This window comes from Morone saxatilis, unplaced genomic scaffold (genome assembly GCF_004916995.1).
Source record: "Morone saxatilis isolate NCDOM2014 unplaced genomic scaffold, NCSU_SB_2.0 Contig11, whole genome shotgun sequence".
Classification (NCBI taxonomy): Eukaryota; Metazoa; Chordata; class Actinopteri; family Moronidae; genus Morone; species Morone saxatilis.
In genome coordinates, this window is record NW_023339663.1 from 806271 (window position 1) to 806664 (window position 394).

A 394-nucleotide genomic window follows, 5' to 3' on the forward strand; every position below is an offset into this window, starting at 1 on the left:
GACTTACAGAATCCTTTTTTTCCGCCACATTGGCAATAATAAGCTTCCATTAATCCCATGGTTCCTGATTTAAATCAGGATTTTTACAATTTTAGATGAACATCCTGTATGGCTGCTGTTTTAAAACACATTTATATTCCCTAAAGCAAAAACTAGTTAACTAATAGGTATTTATTTGACCCATAAACGCTACTAAGCTCCTTGATTTATCTCTTTTTGTTTTCTGTTAAAACTCCACCGGCTGATGGACTGTATTATGAAAGCTCTAAGAAAGCTGGTACGTGCACCTTGAGTTAAGATTGTTTTGATTTTAAATCGTCACTATTATCTGTTTCTCTGTTCTATTTCGGTGTGTATCTTTTGCACATAAAGACAGACACACACAGACAGACAC

The 394-nt window shown here is 34.8% G+C and overlaps 1 protein-coding gene across 1 annotated transcript in view; it reads right to left on the minus strand.

Moving 5' to 3' along the window:
• large2 (LARGE xylosyl- and glucuronyltransferase 2) overlaps positions 1 to 394 on the minus strand; it is a gene marked incomplete in the record, with an annotated part of 28480 nt that overhangs the window by 8184 nt on the left and 19902 nt on the right.